The sequence below is a fragment of the Electrophorus electricus genome, chromosome 6, assembly GCF_041902795.1.
Source record: "Electrophorus electricus isolate QZ-2024a chromosome 6, ASM4190279v1, whole genome shotgun sequence".
Taxonomy (NCBI): Eukaryota; Metazoa; Chordata; class Actinopteri; order Gymnotiformes; family Gymnotidae; genus Electrophorus; species Electrophorus electricus.
In genome coordinates, this window is record NC_137502.1 from 6,538,570 (window position 1) to 6,544,009 (window position 5,440).

Here is a 5,440-nt window from a genome sequence, read left to right on the forward strand (position 1 = left end):
CCCAGGGGGATGTTGGCGCTGCAGTCAAACGACTCGTCTGCTGAGGGGATGAATGAATGAACAGCAACTGCTTGTCATGCCTCTTAAATAAATGTGCTAGGCCTGGAGCCAAGGCAGCATAAACCACAACAAAGCCATTGTCCATATATCTGACATGCTGGAAGGAATAAGGAGGATTTGTTCAAATACTCAAAGCTGAAAGTGCTTTTATTGCCTTTTCAATGAGGGGCTGATGATGAGTGCTCTTTTTTCTTCTGCGTCAGCTTTTCATACAAAATACCCCCCCCCCCCCCCTTTCTAGTTCCTCTTTCTTAGTCTTATTTAGTTTTATTAAAAGTGCGGAGAGTGATTTCTCAGTGTTGAAACATCAGATAACTGAGAGTGCCTGTCAGTCTGTCCGTCTTGCTGTCTCTCAGGGCTGCTCTCCTCTGAGATGAGAGGGAATCACATTTTTTTTGCCTTTAACTCCACTACTTAGGACTGCTGCATGGACACTGGTGAGACAGCTTGAAGCTCAGAGGATGTTTGTGTCACAGTGATTATCAGAGGTTATACAGAGGAAGACCACTGCTACATTACTGAGACAGACTATGACCATGACTTCCAAAAATCAAGGAAAAATGTTTGTTTTTTTCTTGGGACTTACCAAAAGGTCTGTGAGACTGCATTTGTTCTCACTTAACAAAGAACAAAAAAAGATAATGTTTTAGTTCCCGGTGTGGAATCCTGGGTCCCATCAAAGCTTTAAGCCATATACAAAGTCAAAGCATGCCTTCTCTGGTGCAAACTTAGAAATTTGGAATGGAACCTTTTGTCCAGACATAAATAGCCTTCCAGAAAACAACATTCTCCAAGAGAAAAGGCATTGGAGAAATGTGCGTGCTGTTAGAGGATGAGACATAACAGGGACAAGCACGGGTGGGACACTCCAGTCAGAGACAGTGGGTGCTACTCTATTGATCTGTCTTTCTATAATCTCTCTCTCTCTCTCTCTCTCTCTCTCTCTCTCTCTCTCTCTCTCTCTCTCTCGCTCTCTCTCTCTCTCTCTCTTCTCTCTCTCGCTCTCGCTCTCTCTCGCTCTCTCTCTCTCTCTCTCTCTCTCTCTCGCTCTCTCTCTCTCTCTCTCTCTCTCTCTCTCTCTCTCTCTCTCTCGCTCTCTCTCGCTCTCGCTCTCTCTCTCTCTCTCTCTCTCTCGCTCTCTCTCTCTCTCTCTCTCTCTCTCTCTCTCTCTCGCTCTCTCTCTCTCTCTCTCTCTCTCTCTCGCTCTCTCTCGTCTCTCTCTCTCTCTCTCTCTCTCTCTCTCTCTCTCTCGCTCTCTCTCGCTCTCGCTCTCTCTCGCTCTCTCTCGCTCTCTCTCTCTCTCTCTCTCTCTCTCTCGCTCTCTCGCTCTCTCTCTCTCTCTCTCTCTCTCTCTCTCTCGCTCTCGCTCTCTCTCGCTCTCTCTCTCTCTCTCTCTCTCTCTCTCTCTCGCTCTCTCTCTCTCTCTCTCTCTCTCTCTCTCCGGATCTTTGTGTCTGCAGACTGCTGTGGCGAGCTGGCCTGGCGGGGCAGCTCCGAGTGGAGCCGGAGTGCGGGCGCAGAGCTGCGCTCAGATAAACAGTGTGTTGTTTAAGGCGGTGGCGGGCTGAGAGGAGTGGGGCTGCGCCGGCTGATAAGAGCGGCAGGCGGCGGTGGCGTCGGCGTCAGGGCCTGGCGGTCACTGGAGAGGGAGCAGACCGGAGCCTGGGGAAGCAGACTCTCTGACTGCGCTCCACACCCCTCCCCCCTCCCCGTCCCCTGGCCTGACCGCCTCTGCTCCGTTACTGGCCCCAGGCTAATCTCTCCTCTTTTCTCTGCCTCTTTCTTTTCACAGAAAAGGCCAGAGTCGCCTAATTGCCTGGCGAGAGTGAAAAGTATCAGCGGGCCACGGCGGCGGCGCGGGGGAGCCAGAGAGGATGTGCGGAGGCAGACTGTCGGGCGGGTCCAGCAGTAGAGGCGCTCCCGGAGCCCACGGAGCTCACGGAAGTCCATATCGGTCAGATGTCTGAGATGCCACATGGGCCTGAGCTCATATACGAATATCATACATTCAAACAAACAAACATGGACACGCACGCATACACATTCACCTAAACATGCAAGTGTCACAAGAGTCTCAAAACTAGCATCAGTTCTGTGATGACACCAAGATTCAAGCATATTTTCAACAAAGCACTGAAAATATGCTTTTGCAAGGGTGGCTGTTTTCTGCGTTTTCTAACAGTGTGCCCAATAATGATTTCTGTTTGTTAACACTTTTCAGGACAGCAGAATGACAGCAAGCACCGTGTAGTGAGGAAGACGATATAATGTTTCACCTTCCCAAAATGGGAGCCATAATGTGAGTGACTCTGGGCACTCACATATCTGTAGTATATATCTCCTGCCTGTAGTGTGTATCTCTTGACTGTAGTGTGTATCTCCTGGCTGCAAGCACTCCCACCAAAAAAGCTATTTAATTACAGTTTGTGTATAATCTGTTGTTGCATTTAAAGTCAGATGAAACAGAAAAAAAAAAGCACAAAAAAAACCACCCCAGCTATTCATGGCTCTCCAACAAGGAAATGGTACACAATGCTAGACTGAGTTGAAGTGGTAAAGGAGTCTGTATGCCCTCCTCCCCCCCCCCTTCTGTTTGAAGGAAGCACAATGAGGCCAGGCTAACGACAGGAAACAACACAGCGAGTATGGCACACCATGCCAGCGTGGAAGACATAACATGCAATATGCATTGAAATACTACCCTGAAGCCTTGAACACGCACATGACCCTTTAGAAGACGAAGCCAGCGATTATTGCCGCACATTCACACGAAAATCGCTAAAAACACGCACGGCCTAAAGGTCAAAGGGTCCGTCGGAAGCTGCCTGACTCCATGTCCTCAGAAGGTGGTGCTAATTCTCCTGAGCCGAGCAAGGAAATAGTGGTGCCGAGGGTGGAGGTGGGTGCAGGGGGGGGGGGGGGGGTTTGGCAGCACGTTCTCCCTCTCCCCTGCTCTGACCGTCCTGTGTGTGTGTGTGGGGGGGGGGGGTTATGATTACGCTAGCGTGGCACTGACACAAATGCTTTCCATTCCGGCTCTCAGTAATAACATTCGCATCTCTTCCTCTCCCTCAGTGTCTGGGCACTGGCGTCAGATAAAGCCTCGCTAGACAAAGTCTCTGTTTTGGTTATAATCAAGGGGAGAGGCAAGATGCTTAGAATAATAAATCACTATTTTTTTTCTGCAGGCTTAGATTAAAAAAAGAGGCCCAGTGGACGACCACGGATCCAGCGGAGGGACTGCGGAACTTGATGGAGGCTGTACACTTGTGGATAAGCCGGTATTTATCCAACTCTGTGCTGCCTTAACTACAGAGCAGCAATGATAATTAGATGCAAGATTTGACATAAGCATCAGATGTGCATATTTCAGTGCAGTAGTTACAAAGGGCATGTATACCATTTAAGCATTTAGATGTCTCTCAGATTACAGAATGAACTCTGTGAGAATGGGCTAATTGATACTCGCTAAAGGTCGATGATAAATAGTGGTTCATTGGTCTTGTTGTTTGTATACAGCAGCTTGGTCTTCTTTCTCCCCTCTCTCTGTGCTAACCTCCTTTTCAGTTTATCATCACGGCTCTGGAATGCTGCTGATAGGTCAAACATGCCAAAGGATCAGCAATCAATAACTTCAGAGGAATGTTTTTACTCAGCTCCTGTCTCCGCGTCAGACCACACATCTGCTTCCAATATCCCTGCCTCCAGACAGCACACTTACACTATCACATGTGAGTGTGTGTGGGGCGGTGGGGTGTCTTCAGACTGCCTGACACCCTCATACACAATATCAGCTCCACTGCCTGAAAGACACGCACAAAAGTATTTTATCACCCCACCGGAGGAAAGATAAAGAAGATATAATGGCAATTGCCTTGCTGGATACAATTAATAACACTAAGAGTTACAAAGAGTCCCTGCGACTGATCTGGAATCAGTACCAAACATAATTGATAGACGTGTGACTCATCCAGGTTGTTACTGAACAACATAAACTGACACTGGGTACTCGACTAAGTTGTGGCATGTCTGACTCCAGTTTCATATCTGCCATGTCAAATAGCTCAGTGCAATGCTGGTAATGGCAACTACCCAAGGTGTCCATAAAAGAGATCTGAAGATATGCGTTCTGAAGGTTAACACCAGTCACCTGGTACAGTGAGGGACACTGATACACACACCACAGGTGTCAGAACGGTGATTGATTCTCGTCAGGCTTGGTGTTTACGGTGCTTGCCTCACTTGCTTTCTCTCCCTCTTCTCTGCCTCTCACACACCCTCTCTCTTACTCCCATAAACACGCGCACGCATGCCATCTCTGTCTTTCGCGGCGCGTAACCGCCCGATACGAAGATCCGTGTACCAAGGTCGACTCCTCCGGGGCTGCTTGGGTTCGTTGACCTGGAGCTGCCACGCGGCTCCCCCAGCTGGGACGGGGCTGGGGGTACAGGAAGCAGGGGCATCTCCTGAAACTCCGCCAGGGATCTCGAGTGTCACACGCCCGGGGTTTGGGGGGTGGGGGTGGTGGGAGGGGGTGGCTGGTGGGTGCAGTTACAGTGGCTGTAGCTTCTGGCCAGAATGAAAGTAGAAAACCGAAATAGAGATGCTTGATCCACTACAGACGAGAAAAGATGCCCTGCACCACTGTCCCTGCACACAGCCCTCAGCAGGACAGGAGAGGACAGAAGGCTCTTTGATAAAGCTATATGGTTTTAGATAACTGAAGGTATAGCATCAGCCGGAGCAAGTCTGACCCAGGACGACCTTTGCTATCAGCATTTACCATCAATTCACTCTCCTCCACATCCCAGGGCAGGGATGCATTCTTACAATCCGGATGATGAGAGGTGGTCTGCGGCTCAGCTGACATCTTAAACTAAAATAGTAGAACTACCCGAAAGATTAAACTGAAAGTTTACCAGAGCTGTTTTAATTTCAGTGCCAAAGCTGTGACTGAATGTGCTGTTTGGACATCTGAAAGTCTGCAAACTTTTCAGAGAGAGCCGCCGGGAATCAGGCAACCTCCCCGCTCCAGTAACCCACATGCTCATCCCCTATCCATCCCGCACGGTGTGGTCCACCCATCCTCTCAACCTTGCACTGGGTCATCAAACAGTGACTGCACCCAGTGTGTGTGTGTGAGTGTGTATGTGTGTGTGTGTGTGTGTGTGTGTGTGTGTGTGTGTGTGTGTGTGTGTGTGAGTGTGTGTGTGCCGCTGCACCCAGTGTGAAGAAACTACCTGATGGCACAATTAATACAAATAGCTTTCGTTTGTTTGTGCTGGAGAATCAGGATTAATTCAATATCCTTTTATGGGGGGACTCAGTGGTGGTCTGCTGTAGGAATAATGGAAGAAGCCGTTTGAAATGGCCATCGCTG

The 5,440-nt window shown here is 49.2% G+C and overlaps 1 long non-coding RNA gene across 1 annotated transcript; it reads left to right on the forward strand.

Moving 5' to 3' along the window:
• The first annotated feature begins 1,551 nt into the window (after positions 1 to 1,551).
• LOC113570905 (uncharacterized) lies at positions 1,552 to 4,531 on the forward strand. Its single transcript, XR_003409932.3, has 4 exons — positions 1,552 to 2,014; positions 2,282 to 2,359; positions 3,249 to 3,341; positions 3,628 to 4,531. It is a non-coding gene; the product is annotated as an uncharacterized LOC113570905 (long non-coding RNA).
• Positions 4,532 to 5,440: the final 909 nt, after the last annotated feature.